Consider the following 21,729-nt stretch of genomic DNA (forward strand, 5'->3'; position numbering starts at 1 on the left):
TCGTGGCCAAGCTAGTGGCCAAGGTTCTTTCCCCGCGGCTGGCACCGAGGCTGTGCGAGCTTGTTTCCTCGAGCCAGAGCGCGTTCATCACCGGCCGGAGCATCCATGACAACTTTATGCTGGTGCAACAGACTGCTCGCCTCCTTCACCAGAGCAAGGCCAATCGCGTCCTACTAAAGCTTGATATCGCCCGGGCTTTTGACGCTGTTTCGTGGCCGTTCCTTCTCGAGATCTTGCGGCACCTTGGCTTCGGGAGGCGCTGGTGCGCGTGGATAACGGTCCTTCTTTCCATGGCCTCGACACGTGTGCTCGTCAATGGCACTCCTGGGCAGCACATCCAGCATGCGAAAGGGATCCATCAGGCGACCCGGTCTCGCCAATGTTATTCACAATGGTCATCGATGCCCTGAATTCCTTGCTGCGCCACGCCTTGGACGCCGGCATCCTCCGGCAGCTCGCTGCTCACCACTCAGCTCCAAGCGTCTCACTTTACACCGACGACGTAGTGATTTTCTGCCACCCAGATGTGGCTGAGCTGACCACGGTGCGATCCATCCTTCAGGTCTTTGGTGCCGCCTCAGGTCTACACACCAACTTCAACAAGTGCTCGGCCACCCCTATCCAGTGCACCGATGATGAGACCGCGAGTATTGGTGTCGCGTTGTCCTGCCCCGTCACCACCTTCTCCGTCCCATACTTGGGTCTGCCACTCTCCGTGCGTAAGGTGCCGGCTTCGGCACTTCTCCCGCTGGTAGATCGGATGATGAAGAAGCTCTCGTCCTGGTGCACTTCCATGCTGTCCCGAGGGGAGCACCTCACCCTTGTCAGGCACGTCCTTGCTGCAATGCCGTCCCACATTCTTATGGCTATGGCGATCTGCCCTCCGGTGCTCAAGCGTGTCAACCACATCAGGCGGGAATTTCTGTGGCATGGGCGGCATGACACCAAGGTCGGGCACTGCCTTGTCAACTGGCAGAGAGTGTGTCACCCTTTGGAGTATGATGGCTTGGGCATCCTGGACCTTCGGCGCTTCGGCATCGCGCTATGCACCCGCTGGTGCTGGCTACAACGCACTGACCCCTCTCGTCCCTGGGCCCGTCTCCAGCTCCCCAACGACCTGGATTGCCGTGCAGTTCTTCGCGCCTCAACATCCTAGGCCATCGGTAATGGCCGATCCTGCCTGTTTTGGCAGATCACTGGGTGGATGGTCGCTCCATCCCCGAGCTGGCGCCCAACCTTATTGGGCTCGTGCCAAAACGACGGCGCCAACAGCGTATGGTGGCGGATAGGCTCACCCACCGTGCCTGGATTCGCGACATTCTCGGCGCCCTCACGCCGGTTGCCATCGTGGAATATATCGACCTTTGGTGACGCCTCAGCGGCATGACCCTCAACGACCAGCCCGACATCCTACGATGGCGGTGGACAGACAGTGGCACATACTCCGCTAAATCTTGCTACACCACCCTCTTCCATGGTTCAGTCCGCGCTCCACATTGGCAGCTGACTTGGCGAACCTGGGCTCCCCTCTGGATCAAGTTCTTCGCATGGCTTGCGCTTCAAGACCGCTGTTGGACGTCGGCCCGCCTTGCTCGACATGGCCTGCCGCATCACCCGCTCTACTTATTCTACGACCAAGACTTTGAATCGATGCAGCACCTGCTGGTTGCCTGCCCCTTCTCGTGGCAAATTTGGCATGACCTGCTCGCCTGGTGCTACCCCGACGCCACCGCGCCATTGCCGACCGACAACTTCGTGGACTGGTGGCATGGCACTGTTCATGCCGCTCATGCCGCCCATAGGAAGGGCTTCTCCTCGCTCATCCTGCTCGCGGCATGGTCTCTCTAGAAACACCGGAATGCTTGTGTCTTTGATGGTTGCACTCCTTCCATTACTCGGCTCCTGCAAACCATCAAGGAACACTAGTAGAAAACAGGGCTTTGGTCCAGGCCGGGTCAGCCCATTAGTCCCGGTTCAGTCCAGAACCGGGACCAATGTGGGCATTGGTCCCGGTTCGTGAGCCTAGGGGCCGACCGGGCCACGTGGGCCATTGGTCCCGGTTCATCTGGACCTTTTGGTCCCGGTTGGTGGGATGAACCGGGACCAATGGGCCTTGCTCCTGGCCCACCACCATTGGTCCCGGTTGGTGGCTTGAACCGGGACCAAATGCTCCCCTTTAGTCCCGGCTCATGTCACCAACCGGGACCAATGAGGTGCCTATATATACCCCTCGCTCGCGAGCAGAGCACCCCAGTGCTCTGTTTTTCTCTGGACGAGGGGGAGAGGGCTTGGTGGTGCTCTAGCTCACCTCCTATGCACGCAAGGTGTTCGATGGAATGCCCGAGCCACACTACTTAAGCTTTCTCCTCTCCAAGCTCGACCTCCAAGCTCCATTTTCCATAATATTTGTCTAGGTTTAGCGGTCCGTCACGCCCCGTCCCCGTCTTCACCGCCGTCGATCACCCGCGCCGAGCTCATCGCCGGCACCACCGTGGTGAGCCTCTTGTTCTTATCTTCTTTCTGAAAGGAAAAATATTCTTACTTGTATGTTTACATAGATACTTGTATTATTTTCTTACTTTTATTATTGCATCTTATATAGTGCGATGGTTTTGGTATCCGCCCCCGTCGGCCCTCGTCCTGTCTATGATTCGGATGTGGTATATATATTATCTTTATAACTATTGGTTCATTTATTGTTTATGAAAATTATGCCGACCAACGTGACATAGATTTTATTTATGTAGGATGTATGTGAATCGGAAATGCCAACCGACCCTATTGTCGAGAGGTTAAATTTAGTTGAAGAAGAAAACAATTTGTTGAAGGAAAAAATAAAAAAATTGAGGAGGAGAAGATGATATTGGAGTTGCATGTTGCGGATGTCGTCGATGATCACAAGATCAAGATGGATGCAATGCGCTTGAAGATTAGAAAGATTAGAAAATATGCCATTCATACCGAGGCTTGGTATCATTATGCCGTTGGATCAATTGTTACCTTGGTTGCGATTATGATCGCATTTGTTTTCGCATTGAAATGTTTTACATAGTTTCAATGTATGGTTTAATTAATTAGATGCTCTGGAGAGCTATATGTTGTTAGATGAGAACTATGTATGCACTTTGGTTTTAATGTGATGATGAACTTCTATTAATTTGGACACTTAATTATATATAATGCACGCAGATGAACCGGCAATGGATGTACGGTGACAGACACACCTGCGAGTACATTAAGGGCGTGCATGAGTTTCTCGATGCGGCTGAGGCAAACAAGCAGAATGGTTTTATGTGTTGTCCATGCACTGAATGTGGGAATACGAGGTCTTACTCTAACCGGAAAATCCTTCACTCCCACCTGCTTTACAAGGGTTTCATGCCACACTATAATGTTTGGACGAGGCACGGAGAAATAGGGGTTATGATGGAAGACGGCGAAGAAGAAGAGTACGATGACAACTATGTGCCCCCTGAATACGGTGATGCTGCAACGGGGGGAGCTGGTGAAGATCAAGAGGAACCAGACGATGTGCCCAATGATGCTGCAACGGGTGAAGCTGCTGAAGATCAAGAGGAACCAGACGATGTGCCCGATGATGATGATCTCCGCCGGGTCATTGTCGATGCAAGGACGCAATGCGAAAGTCAAAAGGAGAAGCTGAAGTTCGATCGCATGTTAGAGGATCACAAAAAAGGGTTATACCCCAATTGCGAAGATGGCAACACAAAGCTCGGTACCGTACTGGAATTGCTGCAGTGGAAGGCAGAGAATGCTGTGGCTGACAAAGGATTTGAGAAGCTACTGAAAATATTGAAGAAGAAGCTTCCAAAGGATAACGAATTGCCCGACAGTACATACGCAGCAAAGAAGGTCGTATGCCCTCTAGGATTGGAGGTGGAGAAGATACATGCATGCCCTAATGACTGCATCCTCTACCGCGGTGCATACAAGGATCTGAACGCATGCCCGGTATGCGGTGCATTGCGGTATAAGATCAGACGAGATGACCCTGGTGATGTTGACGGCGAGCCCCCCAGGAAGAGGGTTCCTGCGAAGGTGATGTGGTATGCTCCTATAATACCACGGTTGAAACGTCTGTTCAGAAACGAAGAGCATGCCAAGTTGATGCGATGGCACAGTGAGAACCGAAAGAAAGATGGGAAGTTGAGAGCACCCGCTGACGGGTCGCAGTGGAGAAAAATCGAGAGAAAGTACTGGGATGAGTTTGCAAAGGACCCAAGGAATGTATGGTTTGCTTTAAGCGCGGATGGCATTAATCCTTTCGGGGAGCAGAGCAGCAATCACAGCACCTGGCCCGTGACTCTATGTATGTATAACCTTCCTCCTTGGATGTGCATGAAGCGGAAGTTCATTATGATGCCAGTTCTCATCCAAGGCCCTAAGCAACCCGGCAACGAAATTGATGTGTACCTAAGGCCATTAGTTGAAGAACTTTTACAGCTGTGGAATGGAAACGGTGTACGTACGTGGGATGAGCACAGACAGGAGGAATTTAACCTTAAGGCGTTGCTGTTCGTGACCATCAACGATTGGCCCGCTCTCAGTAACCTTTCAGGACAGACAAACAAAGGATACCACGCATGCACGCACTGTTTAGATGACACTGAAAGTATATACCTGGACAAATGCAGGAAGAATGTGTACCTGGGCCATCGTCGATTTCTTCCGACCAACCATCAATGTCGAAAGAAAGGCAAGCATTTCAAAGGCGAGGCAGATCACCGGAAGAAGCCCGCCATGCGTACCGGTGATCACGTACTTGCTATGGTCAATGATTTACACTACGTAATCTTTGGAAAGGGTCCCGGTGGACTAGCTGTTCCGAATGACGCTGAGGGACACGCACCCATGTGGAAGAAGAAATCTATATTTTGGGACCTACCCTACTGGAAAGACCTAGAGGTCCGCTCCTCAATCGACGTGATGCACGTGACGAAGAACCTTTGCGTGAACCTGCTAGGCTTCTTGGGCGTGTATGGGAAGACAAAAGATACACCTGAGGCACGGGAGGACCTGCAACGTTTGCACGAAAAAGACGGCATGCCTCCGAAGCAGTATAAAGGTCCTGCCAGCTACGCTCTTACGAAAGAAGAGAAAGAAATCTTCTTTGAATGCCTGCTCAGTATGAAGGTCACGACTGGCTTCTCGTCGAATATAAAGGGAATAATAAATATGCCAGAGAAAAAGTTTCAGAACCTAAAGTCTCATGACTGCCACGTGATTATGACGCAACTGCTTCCGGTTGCATTGAGGGGGCTTCTACCGGAAAACGTCCGATTAGCCATTGTGAAGCTATGTGCATTCCTCAATGCAATCTCTCAGAAGGTGATCGATCCAGAAATCGTACCAAGGCTAAGGAGTGATGTGGCGCAATGTCTTGTCAGTTTCGAGCTGGTGTTCCCACCATCCTTCTTCAATATCATGACGCACGTCCTAGTTCATCTAGTCGACGAGATTGTCATCCTGGGGCCCGTATTTCTACACAATATGTTCCCCTTTGAGAGGTTCATGGGAGTCCTAAAGAAATATGTCCGTAACCGCGCTAGGCCAGAAGGAAGCATCTCCATGGGCCATCAAACAGAGGATGTTATCGGGTTTTGTGTTGACTTCATTCCTGGCCTTAAGAAGATAGGTCTCCCTAAATCGCGGTATGAGGGGAGACTGACTGGAAAAGGCACTCTTGGAAGAGACTCAATAATATGCAGGGACGGATATTCTTGGTCTCAAGCACACTACACAGTTCTACAGAACTCTACCTTGGTGACCCCGTATGTCGATGAACACAAGAACAGTCTGCGCTCCAAACACCCGGAGCAGTGCGACGACTGGATTACATGTGAACACATCAGGACTTTCAGCAGTTGGTTGGAAACACGTCTCAGAGGTGACAACACTGTTTGTGATGAGTTGTACTTGTTGTCCAGGGGACCATCTTTGACTGTATTGACTTACAAAGGATACGAGATAAATGGGAATACATTTTACACGATCGCCCAAGATCAAAAGAGCACCAACCAAAACAGCGGTGTCCGCTTTGATGCAGCAACCGAGAGCGGAAAGGACACATATTATGGTTACATAGTGGACATATGGGAACTTGACTACGGACCTGATTTTAAGGTCCCTTTGTTTAAGTGCAAATGGGTCAATCTGTTAGGCGGCGGGGTACAGGTAGACCCACAGTACGGAATGACAACAGTGGATCTGAAAAATCTTGGGTACACTGACGAACCGTTCGTCCTAGCCAATGATGTGGCACAGGTTATCTATGTGAAGGACATGTCTACCAAACCGAGAAAAAGAAAAGATAAGGAAGCGAATACATCATACGATGAGCCAAAGCGCCACATAGTTCTTTCAGGAAAAAGGGACATCCTGGGAGTGGACGGCAAGACAGACATGTCTGAAGATTATGAAAAGTTTCATGAAATTCCTCCCTTCAATGTCAAGGCTGACCCAAGCATCCTGATAAACAATGAAGATTATCCATGGTTACGGCGCAATAAGCAAATGACACAAGCGAAGAAAAAGTGAAGACTTTCTCCCGCAACTATTATGATGATACCATGCCAACTTTGTAACACACGAACATGCTACCATTGTCCGTTTTGTACATGCACATGCTATGTGGGTGAAATTATGATACCATGCCAACTTTCAACTTTTTCAGAGTTCATTTGAAATGCTTTCATGTCTTATGGTTCGGCCCTCGTAATACCATGACCATTAGTCCCTGGCCCATGCCAACTTTCAACTTTCAACTTTCTAAAACTAATGGCACTAACAGAAAGTTTATAATTTTGCTCCTCGCCCCTGGCCCATGACCATTAGTCCCGGTTTGTGCCACAAACCGGGACTAAAGGGTTGGTCCTCGTTGCGGGCAGAGTTTAGTCCCACCTCGCCAACCGAAGGGGGCTCACACCGGTTTATAAGCCCTTCCCTCTCTGCCTTGTTGAGCTCCTCTCAAAGTGAAAATAGATGCCCTAATAGAGAAAAGTTTAACCTAAATTCATAGTGAATTTCTCTGAAATTCATAGAAATTTACTAGGAATTTAGGTTGAATTTTCTCTATAAGCGCATCTATTCTCATTTTTTAGTAAGTTAATCACAAACTTGTGATTCAAACAATTTTCAAAGAATTCAAATTTTAACTATTCAAATTTGAAAACTAATGGCACTAACAGAAAGTTTATAATTTTTCTAAAACTAATGGCACTAACAGAAAGTTTATAATTTTGCTAACCTAAAAGCAAACAAATTAAAATTAAAGCAAAAAACAAAAGAAAATAAATAATGCAAAAAACAAATCAAAAAACAGGAAAAAAACTATTTTTATAGTAAAGTTAATCACAAAATAAAATAAATAAAGCAACAAAGAAAACAAAAAAACTAAAAAAGTGTTTTCAAATTTGAAAACTAATGGCACTAACAGAAAGTTTATAATTTTTTAAAACTAAAAGCAAAAAGAATAAAAAAATAAAGCAAAAAACAAAAGAAAATAAATAATGCAGAAAACAAAACAAAAAAACTGGAAAAAATAGCAACAATAAGTATTTTGTTGTAAGTAGAAACAAAATAAAATAAATAAAGCAACAAAGAAAACAAAAAAAAGTGTTTTCAAATTTGAAAACTAATGGCATTAACAAAAAGTTTATAATTTTTCTAAAACTAAAAGCATAAAGAATTAAATAAAGCAAAAAACAAAAGAAAATAAATAAAGCAACAAAAAACAAAAAAATGCCACCTACTGGGCCCCCACGGCCTGAATACGACTAGAAACCCATCCAAGGGCCAGGATTCAGGCCCGCAGGAGGCCCAGTAGGCCCACAGGCATAGCAGTGACAATTAGGCCCGTAAGCCTGCAATGGAGAGGAGCTCGAGAGGGGTGCGGCAGTGGGGCTTATAAACCATTGCGCACCCCTCTCAACTAGCAAGGTGGGACTAAACTTTCGACGCACCAGCCGCACAAGGCCTTTGGTCCCGGTTGGTGGCACCAACCAGGACTAAAGGGGGGCATTGGTCACGGTTGGTGACACGAACCGTGACCAATGCCCCTCTTTAGTCCCGGTTGGTGCCACCAACCGGGACCAAGGGCCGCCGCTTCCCGCCCTTTGGGCTGCTGAAAAGAGGCCTTTGATCCCGGTTGGTGGCACCAACCGGGACTAAAGGTGGCATTAGTCCCGATTGGTTTCACTAACCGAGACCAATGCTCTTGCTATATATACAACACTTAGCAGTTTTCGACCAAATCACCCACTTCTCGTCGTCGTCGCCGCCCCCTGCTCCTCCTCATCGCCGTCGCCGCCCGACGCCCCTGCTCCTCCTCGTCGCCATTGCCACCGACGCCGTCAGGCTGCTCGCCTTCGCCGTCGCTGCCGCCACCGACGCCGTTAGGCTGATCGCCTTCGCCGTTGCCACTGCCCCCTGTGAGCACAGCCCCTCCCGTCCCGCGCCCCATTGCCCCTGTCCCGCGCGGCCGCCTCGCCGCCGCCCCTGCCCTGCGCGGCTGCCGTGGAGAAGAAGCGAAAATAGAATCGGGAACTAGGGTAGAGGGTCGAGGGTTCGAGGGTTCTATAGGGTCGAGGGTCGAGGGTTCCAGGGACGTCTAGGGGTCGAGGGTTCCAGGGTCGCCGAGGGTTCGAGGGGTCTAGGGTCGCCGAGGGGTCGAGGGTCGTCGAACATCAGAGGAAGAAGAGGATAAAAAAAGAAGAGGAATAAGAAAAAAAAGAGGAGAAGAAAGAATAGAGGAGAAGATCTCCTCTATTCTTTCTTCTCCTCTTTTTTTTCTTCTTCTTCCTCTTTTTTTATCGGGAACGAGGGTCGTCGAGGGTCGCCGAGCGGTAGAGGAGAAACCCTAAAGAGAAAGTATCGTCAGTGTGAGATACATGTACCGTCGGTGTCGGACACTACATCCACGTCCCACAAGTGGCACGGGCTTCGACGCCCACGTCACTTGTGGGACATGGATGTAGTGTCCGACACCGACGGCCACATGTATCTCACACCCACAATACTTGCTATTTAGGGTTTCCTCTACCGTTCGGCGACCCTGACCCTCGACGAACCTCGTTTCCGATAAAATAAAGAGGAAGAAGAAGAAAAAAAAAGAGAAGAAGAAGAAGTTTCTTCTTCTTCTTCTCTTTTTTTCTTCTTCTTCCTCTTTATTTTATCGGAAACGAGGGTCGTCGAGGGTCAGGGTCTTCTTCTCCTCTCTTTTTTCTTCTTCTTCTCTTCTTCTCTTTTTTTCTTCTTCTTCCTCTTTATTTTATCGGAAACGAGGGTCATCGAGGGTCAGGGTCGCCGAGCGGTAGAGGAAACCCTAAATAGAAAGTATCGTCGGTGTGAGATACATGTTGCCGTCGGTGTTGGACACTACATCCATGTCCCACAAGTGGCGCGGGCTTCGACGCCCACGTCACTTGTGGGACGTGGATGTAGTGTCCGACACCGACGGCCACATGTATCTCACACCCACGATACTTGCTATTTAGGGTTTCCTCTACCGCTCTGTAACCCTCGACGACCCTCGTTCCCGATAAAAAAAGAGGAAGAAAAAGAAAAAAAGAGGAGAAGAAAGAATAGAGGAGTTCTTACTCCTCTATTCTTTCTTCTCCTCTTTTTTTTCTTCTTCCTCTTCTTTTTTTATCCTTGAAGCGTTGTCGAGGCCACCCCAAACCCTAGAGAAGCAGCATCGAGGCCACCCCAAACCCTAGAGAAGAAGCATCGAGGCCACTAATTAATATTAGTTCTACGTTTGCCACTAATATATCCATCTGTCATGTTTGAATAATAATTGCCATGTTGTCAATATTTGTAGAAACTATGGACACCACCTGAGATGAAGTACAAGAAGAGTTGCTAGGGGACATAATCGCACGAGGAAGTGATGCCGTCTGCTCGTTGTTTCTCAACGACACCGGTGGTCTGGAAGCAGCTGGCTATGATTATGATGGCTCCGGTGACCTAATGCCGGTGCAAGAAGGAGACCGTGAGGACGGCTCCGGTGACCCAATACCGGTGCAAGAAGGAGACCGTGATGACGTCTCCGGTGATCGAACCGAGTCCGGCCAGGTATATATATTAGTTAAGCTTCTGCTGACTAGCTAATTGAGGCATTCATTGTTTTGGTATGTACACATATTAATTAAGTCTTTGTTCTTTTTTCTAGCCCTCCGGATCGAGCACAACCTCGTTAAAGAGACGAGGCCCGAAGAAAAAGTTGAGCTCGGATGAAAAGTTTGAGATCATAGCAATCGCGCCCGACGGACAACCGATTGAACCCCTCCGGACAAAGAGCGCATTTGTTGCTCAGTGCGGGGTTTTGGTTAGGGACAAGATCCCGATCAGCATCCAGCAATGGTTTAAGCCGGCTACAGAAGACCCTGAGGTGTCTTATGTCAATGATATGCAGAAAAATGATCTTTGGACTGAGCTGAAGTCAAATTTCACCCTACCGCCAGAGGATAATCCAGAGAAGCCAGTTAAAGAGCAATTAATCAAGTCTTTTGCTCTTAAGAGGATGGCAGAACTATTCAGGAGGTGGAAGAAAGAGCTGAATAAGTTTGTCGAAAATAATGAGACACCAGAATTCAAGGGCAGATATGAGAAGATCAGAGATCACTGGCCCGCATTTGTGGCCCACAAGACATCGGAAAAGAGTAAGAAGATGTCGGCGACAAACAAGCAAAATGCTGCGAAGAAGAAGCATCACCATCGCACGGGGTCAGGTGGCTACCTCGTAGCCCGGCCTAAGTGGGCCAAGACTGAGAATGATCTGGTTGATAAAGGGATCGAACCAGAGACAATTAACTGGCCAGACCGTTGCCGGACTTGGTTCTTCGGGGCTGGCGGAACCTTGGACCCTGTAACAGGGAAGTGCATTTGGACGAACGATCAAATGGACATACCAGTCAGGAAGCTTCAGCAGTATATCGAAGCAGCGCAGCAAGGGACGTTCTTTCCAGACAGAGAGAACGACGAGCTCACAATGGCCCTCGGGAATCCTGAGCACCCTGGACGGACACGAGGCACGCCAGGCTCCATTCCGTGGAAGGTTGGGTTTCCGGACGCAGGCGGTTACAAATCCCATGAGAGGAGGAAAAAAGTGCAGCAGACCCAAATGCAGGCGCTGCAAGCAAGGGTACAAGCGATAGAGGAACGAGAAGCAAATCGCAGCAAACGTACTGCCGAAGCTTCCCCCGAAGCTACCCCGCCATCTCAGCGGAGAAGCAGCGTGGCTTCCACCGAGCTACTTCAGCCGGAGCATGCCTTGACGGCTCTTGCCAGCTATCCCGTGGGTGCTATCACGGAGTCTCAAAATTGCCACCTTATGACGCAATGGATGAATTTGAAGGTCAAGGCGGCTGTTGGCTCTGTTTATCCTACTGAACCCGGCGCAACTTTTCACTGCCGGCCGATTCCAGAAGGATATGCTAGGGTGATGGTGGATGAAATAATGGAGGGATTTGAGGACCTCCAGCTTGACCACCCTACCGGTGAAGGGGAGACTAGGCTGGGGTCTGCTCTGAAGACTCCATGCCTATGGCGGAAGGAGCTCATCAACCTTCCGAACTGGACGCCTCCGCCTCCTCCTCCTCCTCCGGCAAGTCAGGGCACTCCGCCTCCTCCACCGCCTCCTCCTCTGGCGAGTCAGGGCACTCCGCCTCCTCCACCGCCTCCTCCTCCGGCGAGTGACGATCAGGGCACTCGACCGGCTCCTTCTCCAGCGCGTGGCGGCACTCCGCCTCCTTCTCCGCCTGCGCCGACGCGCCCGAGCAGCCAGCCTCCTCCTTCTCCGCCTCGTCAGCAAGGGCGGAAGAGACCTGCCGCCGCTCCGGCTGCTCCGGCGCGTCGTAGTCCTTCTCCTCCGCCTCGTAAGCAAGTAAAGAAGACAACCGCTCCGTATGCTCTGCCGACGTCTAGCAGTACAGCCAGAGGCGGGAGGACATACAGATTCGGTCCTTCTCTGAAGACTCCAGAGAAGTTACCATACGAGAGGACCCCGGAGGAGAACGCGAAGATCGCGCGAACCGAAGTGGATGACTGGTTTCAAGGGTTGAAAGCAAAGAGACATCCACCTCCGGAGGAGAAGGTAGATCCGGTGAAAGCGAAGCGCACTCTGGCTGCCCTGACAAAACCACCCAAGTCTCCGCCGAAAGGAAACTATGAGCGCATTATTGGAAAGGAATTTGCCGAAGCGGAGCGGTCGGGAAGTACTGTCAGTGATCAAAGGCTGAAAGAACGACGAGCTGGGAAACAAATTGCCCAGCTCGGCGAACAAGCGAAGCAATCGTGCCCCCCGCTCAAGGTGCCTAGCGACAACGTCGCTAATGATCCGAGGATGGTGCCCGGTTATAGCAATCTTGCCGATTACCTGCCCGACGATGTACATTATGAACCCATGGAGGTGCAGATACAAAGATACGAGTACGGGAAGCCTCTCGTCAAACATGAAAGATCTCTATCAACGATGATGCGAAGATTGGATGATTGGTCCTTGAAAATCTGCAGAGACTCTGGGGGAGGAGTACTTTGTATGTGAAAGTTAAAAAGGAGCATGACCTTGTTGGAAACTGTTGCCTGTTCCATTTGAGGAGTTCTTTCAGTTTTTCAATCAATTGGCCCTCGATAAAACAACGGTCACCTGCTACTGTCTGTAAGTAGTACTACTTCTGTCATTAAGTCTCTCTATATAGCTCAACTCTTTCATTGCATGTATTTATAATCATCCTCACTATATTATGCAGATTGAAGATCGCCGAATTGAAGAAAAGACAAGTCGGTGATATTGGGTTCATTAACACATATCTCATAGATGTAACTCAGGTTAAATTTCATGTCGCAGATACCGAGGCCAACTTGCTACGATCGTTGGTAATAAATGAAAACAAAGATATAATACTCTTTCCTTACAACTTTAAGTGAGTGTTACTATCTTGTGCGTATTCGGTTTCCCTTATATATATATATATATATTAGTCAAGGTTATAATAATGTAATTGATGAGTTATGCATGTGTGTGCAGTTACCACTATATTCTCCTAGAGATTAAGCTTGAGCAGGGACTAGTAACTGTCTTAGACTCAAAACGAAAAGATCCCCAGGACTATGCGGACATGACTCAAATGCTTGAGAAGTAAGTTAAATCGATCATTATCCACCATATCAGCAACTTTGTTCATTTCCTGATATATCAAGTAATTGTTTTCTTTGTCTGGCAGGGTTTGGAAAAAATTCTCCAAAAGAGCTCCAGGACTCCCGAAGAAGCTGCAATTTAGACACCCGAAAGTAAGTACTATAGTAGCATGTTCCGCGCATCTCCTATTGATTTGGCATTCTTGCTTATCAGTTTGATTGACCTCTGTTTCTTGTAAAGTGGTTGTGGCAGGAAAAAGGGAATGATTTCTGTGGATACTACGTTTGCGAGTCCATCCGCCACACGACCTTTGAGCGGGGCTACACTAACGAACAATATGAAGTACGTAAATAACAACATTCACAATTTTATTTTATTACCATCATTTGTGTTGAGTTTCATTCATTCATATATATATATATATATATATATATATATATATATATATATATATATATATATATATGTATTGACCCCCTTCTTCAAATTAGATGTTTCAGAAGCGGGATGAACTCCTAGCACCAGCTCGCATGCGAGCAATTCAAGAGGAATTGGCGGCATTCTTTCTTGGCCACGTGATCGCTGAAGACGGAGAATACTATGTGGACCATGAGTCCGTATGATTATATTTGTAAGAGATAATTATTGTATATATGTAGCCGGTAGTGTCGGATAGATATACGAGAACTTGTTGTTCGGCCAATCTCTCGGAGAAGGAGAGGTGGTCGATATCACTTCTCTCTATATGCATATATGTTCATGACGATCTTCTGTTTCCTTCATTTGCTTACTAGCTAGCTAGCATGTCTAGTCCTCTCTATACATATGTATAGTACGTAGGGTCGACCAAGCACGGACATAAGAGAGGACACTTCTCTCTATTAATTATAGCTAGCTAACACAATATATGAAACACCTAAATTAACCCCCGAAAACCCCCAACCCCCTCCCCCCCCTTAAAAAAACAAAAACCCCAGCCACAGAAATGCTGACGTGTGGATGCCTATTGGTCCCGGTTGGTGCCACCAACCGGGACCAAAGGGTCTCCTGCCTGGGCTCCGCGCACAGGCCACATGGAGGCCCATCAGTCCCGGTTCTGGATTGAACTGGGACTAAAGGGGCAGGGCATTAGTACCGACCCTTTAGTCCCGGTTCAGGAACCGGGACAAAAGGCCCTTACGAACCGGGACAACAGGCCCTTTTTCTACTAGTGGAAGACGTGCACTCCTAGAAGCGAGCCGGTGCATAGGGCCTTACTACGATCGTGCCGTAGCCTCTTCTGTTTTTTGGGGGCCGAGCAAACTCATGTTCCATCATGCTCACGCTAGTTCCTGCGCCATCACTGTGCACGCAGCTCTCTAGCGTCCCCCACCCATTTCTCTTGTACTATTAATCCTCTCCCTATCAATGAATGATACGCAAGCTTTGCGTATTCGTGAAAAAGATAGTATGCAGCATGCAATGAAACATGTGGAATGCCAATATAGTAGGTCTCAATTGTGTCTATATTTATGGTTGCACGGACATATACGCGTGCATAATTTTGTCAGTCATGAAAAAAAGATCTTTATATAACAAATACAAAAAGTGGCATATGGAAGATAAGTTAGCAAGCATTGATAGGTTCGCCTTACACGAAATTGATGGACAAGTGGTTGTCTGCTCAGAAATGAAGGTTTTTAAGGTTGACATACATGGATTTGAAGGCACTACGTGAGGGGAATAGGAACTTTTTTGCCAATATTCTATGTGGGCAATCGAGAACACGACATGAAAAAAGCAAAACCATGTTGCTGGTGTGATAGAGAAGGTTGGAAAAAAACCATCTTGCCAATTCAATTACCTTGTTTTAATGTATACAACAATATTTAATCATATGGAAGAACAAGTTATTAAGGATAGTGAGCGAATGAGGACCAACACATAAAGAAAAATGGAAGAGATAAAATGAGAACTTCGTAAGGTAATATATTGATCGTGATGACTTACTCATATACTTAGACCAAGTTATAACCAAGAACATGCACTTGATGCAAATATTGTCCATTGAAGTCCAATAGCGTTTTATTTACATGTACCTTACACTAGAAGATTATTTTATATTATTATAGATACGTGATACGTCTCCAACGTATCTATAACTTTTATTATTCCATGCTATTATATTATCAATCTTGGATGTTTTATACTCATTTTATAGTCATTTTATATCATTTTTGGTACTAACCTATTGACATAGTGCCAAGTGTGAGTTCCTGTTTTTTCCGTGTTTTTTACATCACAGAAAATCAATATCAGACGGAGTCCAAATGCCATGAAACTTTACGAAGATTTTTTATGGACAAGAAGGAACATGTTGGGCCCTGGTTGCACCTAGGGGGAGTCCCGAGGAGGGGACAACCCACCAGGGCGCGCCAGGAGGCCCAGGCGCGCCCTGGTGGGTTGTGCCCACCTCGGGTGCCCCCCGGACCGCCTCTTTGCTCTATAAATACCCCAATATTTTCAGAACCCTAGGGGAGTCGATGAAATATTCATCCAGCCGCCGTAGAGTCTAGAACCACCAGATCCAATGTAGACACCATCTCGGCTGGGGTTCACCACCTCCATTGGTGCCTCTCCGATGATGCGTGAGTAGTTCTTTGTAGACCTTCGGGTCCGTAGTTAGTAGCTAGATGGCTTCATCTCTCTCTCTTGATTCTCAATTCAATGGTCTTTTGGAGATTCATATGATGTAACTCTTTTGCGGTGTGTTTGTTGGGATCCGATGAACTTCGAGTTTATGATCAGATCTATCTTTTTATATCCATGAATCTTTTTATATCCATGAAAGTATTTGAGTTTCTTTGATCTCTTTTATGCATGATTGCTTATAGCCTCGTATGTCTTCTCCGATATTTGGGTTTTGTTTGGCCAACTTGATCTATTTATCTTGCAATGGGAAGAGGTGCTTTGCAGTGGGTTCGATCTTACGGTGCTTGATCCCGGTGACAGAAGGGGAACCGACACGTATGTATCGTTGCTACTAACACTACTAGGGAAAAGGCTAGTAGCAGCGCGGGTTTTAGGCCTATCAGCAGCGCCTGTACCCGCGCTACCACTATTGACTATAGCAGCTGCGCTTTTCAGGAACGCGCTGCTATTACTTAGCTGTAGCGATTTCCTGGTCCAGCGCTACTGTTATATCTTTCACCATTTCCCCATTCCGGCTTCGATAAACTGCAATTTCCAGATACTAGGTACTACTAGATATCAATTTCATAAAGTATCATAGGTACTAGGTAGTACTCCCTCGGTTCGAAATTACTCGTCGTGGTTTTAGTTCAAATTTGAACTCAAACCACGACGAGTAATTTGGAACCGAGGGAGTACTAGATAACAATTTCATATATACTCAACATGCATCCTCAAGCAGTACAAGGTGACATCGACGACAATCATCATATTTAGTTCTAGATGATATCGACGACGATCATCATATGTAGTTCTACATGATATCGACGACGATCATCATATATACTTCTAGATGATATAGCCACATACACATATGTAGTTCTAGATGATATTGACGACGATCATCATCCTCAAGCCTGGGCGGTGGGTGTTCCTGATAGTAATTAGGATGGCCTGTCCAGCACGAAGATTCTTGCCAACGAGGAATCTCTTCCACCCAACCGAGTTCAAGTGTGTGCGACCATCTGTGCCCATGCGGTAAGTACATGTGGTGACGGAGCCCCTTGCGGTAAGGCGTAGTCCAACTGAGCCTTCTTCATCAGGCTCGATACCACAACTCACAGATAGGTTCTTTGGCAATCTCTGAATAAGAAAAACATATCAATTAATAAATAGCCTAAGCATGTGATCAGACTCTACACTAAAGTATATCATCGACTAGATTCCACAAAGCATATCATTGGACTCTACACTAAGAATATCATCGGATTCACTAAGCATATAATCGGATAATTTGCATTTGTAAGTATAACAATAAAGCATGTATATATCATCAAATTACTACATGCAGTACGTATAACATACCATTTCATGCCGATCGACCATGGTACTTGTCAGGCGGGTCACGAATGGCACCCCGACAAAGTCATCACGTAGCGGAATTATGTCCCATAGGTTGCACACCTTCTCCTCGCTCAGCCTCATTCTTTGAGCTATGATGGCTTCATGAAGTGGGTTCTCATCATCTTCATTGAGTGGGTCCTCATTATATTCATCATCTTCGTCATCTTCATCATCTTCCACCAGGTTGATATAAATGACAACCAGCTTGGGTATTTCTGCTCTGAAGGAGAATCTGCTCAACTCACCACCAGTAAGACGCATGCGAGCCAGGAAACGGGCCCATCCATCTCCTCCAATCTGCGACATATTGCGTCCTTTCTTGACCTCCATAGTATACGACCCCCCAGGAGCCTCAAATGTCACAGTATCTCCTGTCAGCTTGTTGAATTTCAACCTCACATTGCATTGGACGATCTGTGTAAGAAAAGCAAAATGACACAATGCAGTAATGCCAACACTAAAAATAAAATAGTTGTTACATTTCATCTAATTTCTTACCGCCGCATGACGAAAACTCAGATGGAAGTAGATGTCGAACAGCTTGCCAGTTGCAAGGCTGCTGGCGCACCTTGACTTGCACAGTCGACATAGTGGTGCTGGTGGTGGCGCCATTTTACTAAATCAACTAAATCAAAATGTTCTAAATCAACTAGCCTACTAAATCAACTAAATCAACTAGCCTACTAAATATACTAAATCACAATGTTCTAAATCAACTAAATCAACTGAATCATATCAACTAAATCAACTAAATCAACTAGCATACTAAATCAACTAGCATACTAAATCCACTAGCATACTAAATCAACTAAATCAAAATGTTACATATGAAAGCCTACTAAATCAAAATGTATCATGGAGGAGGGACAAGGAGGACTTGAGGAGGGAGAAGATAGTAGGACGGAGGAGGAAGGCGGAGCGAGGAGGGGCCGGCCGCCGGCGAGTGGAGGGAGGACGGATCAAGGAGGAAGGCGGAGCGAGGAGGGGGCGGCCAGCGGCGAGTGGAGGGAGGACGGAGGAGGAGGCCGGTACCGAGTCCAGCGAGGAGGACGAGGCGACAGCGGCGCAGATCGGGGTAGGGGCGACGGGGGAGGACCAGCGGCGCGGGGAGTGAGGAGGAGACCGTGAGTGTGTGTGAGTGTGATCTGTGGATGAGGCTAGTGAGATCCATAGTTAATTTAGCAGTAGCGATTATTGCCTGAATGCGCTGCTGCTACGTTACGTAGCAGTAGTGCTGTCTATTTTAATGCACTGCAGCTATAACGGGCCTCGCGGCGGCGTCGTGGGAATTTTAGCAGTAGCGCCGCTTGGAGTGCGCGCGCTACTGATAAACTTGTTTCAGCAGCGAGTTTCCACAGCCAGCGCTACTGCTACTTAGCAGCAGCGCCTGATTTTATAGCGCGCTGCTGGTAAGATTCTGTGTATAGGCTTTTCCCTAGTAGTGTAAGGATAAAACGATGGGGTCTATCTCTACATAGATATATCTTGCCTACATCATGTCATCGTTCTTATTGCATTACTCCATTTCTCCATGAACTTAATACACTAGATGCATGCTGGATAGTGGTCGATGTGTGGAGTAATAGTACTAGATGTAGGCAGTAGTCGGTCTACTAAACTTGGACGTAATGCCTATATAATGATCATTGCCTGGATATCGTCATAATTATTTAAAGTTCTATCAATTGCCCAACAGTAATTTGTTCACCCACCGTTTTGCTATTTTTCTCGAGAGAAGCCACTAGTGAAACCTACGGCCCCCGGGTCTTCTTTCTCTTATTATTTGCCTTTGCGATCTATTTTTATTTGCTTTTATTTTCAGATCTATTAATCTAAAAACCCAAAAATACCTTGCTGTAATTTATTTTATTTGGTGTTCGATCTATCAATATTTACAACCTTTTTCCCGTCACGCACCAATTTCTGGCACCGTTACCCGAAAGGGATTGACAACCCCTTTAACACGTCGGGTTGCGAGGATTTGTTATCTATGTGCAGGAGCTGTTTACATTGTGTTGCTTGGTTTTCCTACTAGTTCGATAACTTTGGTTTCATATCTGAGGAAAATATGTACCGCCGCTGTGCCGCATCATCCCTTCCTCTTTGGGGAAATACCGGCGTAGCTTCATGCGACATTAGTATGTCTCTTATGTAATAAAAATGTATACTCATAACGTATAAATAAATAAATAAAAACATCATAAGAAATCAAGCCGCGCAAATGCACGGCCACCCTGCTAGTTAAAGCTAAATGAGCTGCATTTACTCTACAATGAGCACTAATCGGAGTTGAGGACGAGGTTTATCACCACCGGCCTGTCAAAGCATGGGAAACGCGTGTCTAAAGTTCAACTTCATAATCATAACAAAGAAACAAATCTTGGCTAAGGTAAGATACATGGGGCAAACCCCTAAAAAGTAAAGCTATGTACTACCTCCATCCTGGTTTATTGGTCATCTTCGTATTTTGTGCTAAAATTTGACCATAGATTTAAATGACAAAATGTTAATGCATGTCCGAAAAATTATACCGTTGGATTCGTATTTGAACATAGTTTCCAATCATACTTTTTTCTGTGACAGGCATTAACATTTTGTTAATTAAATTCATGGTTAAAATTTCGCACAAAATACTAAGAGGACCAATATACCAGGAAAAGGGTAGTGTGGGGGTGAGCCTCTCTCTGTCGTATTTTCACATGAATATATAGGTTCTCTACTTTCCCCAATATGGTCGGGAAACACAGGGGAAATCATGCACTCTCCTTTGTTATGGAATGGGACCTTCAAACCTGCCATAGTGTGTGGCTCTTGGTTGAGGACACATCCGTCTAACCTTTGTTCCCTCCGTTCCCCGTCCATCCATCCTGTCGCGCTTGTGGTCCATGAAGGAAAAAACCATACACCCACCCTTTTTCTTTCTTTTATTCGTAGTAGGGCCGGGGCCTTCTCGTCAGTATGCAGCGAGGCTACTCCTGCTTGCAGAAGGACACATGCGTTGGTCGTTCCCTTATCCCCCCGCCCATCCTTCCAGATGTGCCTATGGTTGAGGAAAGAAGGGATCCGTGCAGTCGCCCTCCTACTTGTATTCAGAGAACACATCCCTCTTGTCAGTTTGCACTAGACTGGTCCTAGTTGAGTAGGACTCACACGTTCGTCTGTAAGAGCCTCCATCACCAGTTTGTAGTGGACTACTCCTGGTTGAGTAAGACTCACATGTTAGTCCGGAAGAAACCCCCTTGTAAGTTTGCAGCGGGCTACTCTTGGCTGAGGGTGGCTCAAACATGTAGTTCGTAAGGGTCCTGCTGTTAGCCATAATCTTGATGCAAGTTTGTTGGTTGACTGCCTAGTTAGTAGGGAAGGATTGAGTCACACACATGGATGGATAAGTTGTTAGTGGCCGAGTCATGGATGCATGCATGTAGTACCTTAGCTAGTGCGTTACTTGCGGTGTGGCTGGGTTGTGCGTGCGTGTGTGGCTTTTGGGGTGTGTGTGCGCGCACCGTATATAAATCCCCCGCCTGGATACTCTTGTAGGCTGAGCCGAGTGTAAGCCATGTAGCCATCGTAAAGAAAAAAAGATTGGGGTGTTTGAGCGCCCGTGGCGGCGTTTGTGCGCCGGCCGGAAAATCTCTCGTGTCCACTGTTCTTCTTCTTCCACCTCCGTTCGAGTGAGAGGAGAGGTAGCTAGAGGGCTGCGGTTCCAACAATTGGTATCAGAGCTGGTTCATCTTGGGTGTCGTCGCCTTGCCGGAGGCGTGCCGGCGGTGGCGGCGTTCGCCGGCGGCTGCGCGGTGAAGCTCCGGGCCGTGTGTCGGTCTATGGAGGTGCGCGGCGTGGCGAGGAGGCCGCGGTGGCTGCGGCGGCATGGTGAGGAGGCCGCGGAGGCGCTGCGTGGTGGCGCGGTGGCGCAGCACGGCGTGGCGGCGTGGAGGCACTGCATGGCTGCATGGAGGCCGCGGCGGCCAGCCGGGCGCGACCGGTGCGTGTTATGGGTGCACATTGGATGCGTCGGGCGCGTCGGGACCACGGTCGCGCGTACTAGCGTGCGGTTGACGTTGGGAGTAGGTGTATGTCGTCGTTGTGTTTGAGTCTGTGCTCGAGTTCGGCAGCATCCTTCCGGCGTTTGTCGCAGTCGGCTGCCATGGCGGACGTGGAGGCGACACGCGGTGAGTGTTTGCTGCAGTCGGGCTCGTCGGGCGCGTCGGATGCGCGCGGGACGTGCGGGACGCACTGGTGCGGTCGGGCTCGTCGGGCGCGCCGGGTGCGCGCGGGACGTGCGGGACGCAGAGGGACGCCAGGCGTGTGTCGCCGGCGGAGAAGGAGCTCGGTGTATGTCGCCGGGGTCGTGACGGCGCACGGTGCGACCGGCGTCGGTGCGCCAAGTCAGGTCTGTGGCGGTGCGACCGGCGTCGTTGCGTCAGGTCGGATCCGCGGGCTGGGTCACGGTCATGACGACGACAACGAAGCGAGCTACATCAACTCTGTCGACGGCG

This window comes from Triticum aestivum, chromosome 3A (assembly GCF_018294505.1).
Source record: "Triticum aestivum cultivar Chinese Spring chromosome 3A, IWGSC CS RefSeq v2.1, whole genome shotgun sequence".
NCBI classification, from domain to species: Eukaryota; Viridiplantae; Streptophyta; class Magnoliopsida; order Poales; family Poaceae; genus Triticum; species Triticum aestivum.